Below are 688 nucleotides of genomic sequence, written 5' to 3'. Positions count from 1 at the left end.
GAAGCGTGCTTAATCTGCAGTCGCGTCAATATAATATTGATAGTCTGGCGGCGATTACGGCAATAATCTTACACAGTACTTCATCAAGAAGTGTACTGGAATCTAAAGAAGCATTGTAAAAACTTCGCTCAGGTCGGACCATACATCTGTTCTGGGTTCCCAGTCATAAAGGGATATAAGGTAACGAAAAGGCCGATGAGTTGGCAAAGGAGAGTGCAACACCCGCTGAAACGACAATAGACGTCCCAATTCGCTAGGGAGAAATAAAAATAAGACAGCTGGATATGATCCATCAAGCAGGAAAGGCGTAGACAGATGAGTGAGGCTGCAAAATTTCTAAGATCATGTTCAAATCCTACGAAATTAGACTCACAAAGTGGCTCACATCTCATCTAAGGCTCACAATGGGCATACTAACTGGACACCACCCTCTGGCATAGCATGCTTATAAGTTAGACTTCGGCAGTAACATTAGATGTAGGAAGTGCGAGCTGCAGGAAGAAACGGTTGAGCACGTTCTGGGTTCATGTCCTGCGCGCGCCAGGTCAAGGCTCCAGCTAATAGGGGCGGCATAGTTGCCAAGCCTCGAGGCTAGGTCTTAGAAAACTTCTACATAGTATTTGCCAAGATGACGGAGTTATTATATAACATAAGTTCTGGCACCTGACTGGGGCTCTTACGTTTGGTC

The sequence above is a fragment of the Eurosta solidaginis genome, chromosome 3, assembly GCF_040869045.1.
Source record: "Eurosta solidaginis isolate ZX-2024a chromosome 3, ASM4086904v1, whole genome shotgun sequence".
NCBI classification, from domain to species: domain Eukaryota; kingdom Metazoa; phylum Arthropoda; class Insecta; order Diptera; family Tephritidae; genus Eurosta; species Eurosta solidaginis.
Note: the sequence above shows the minus strand (reverse complement) of the source record.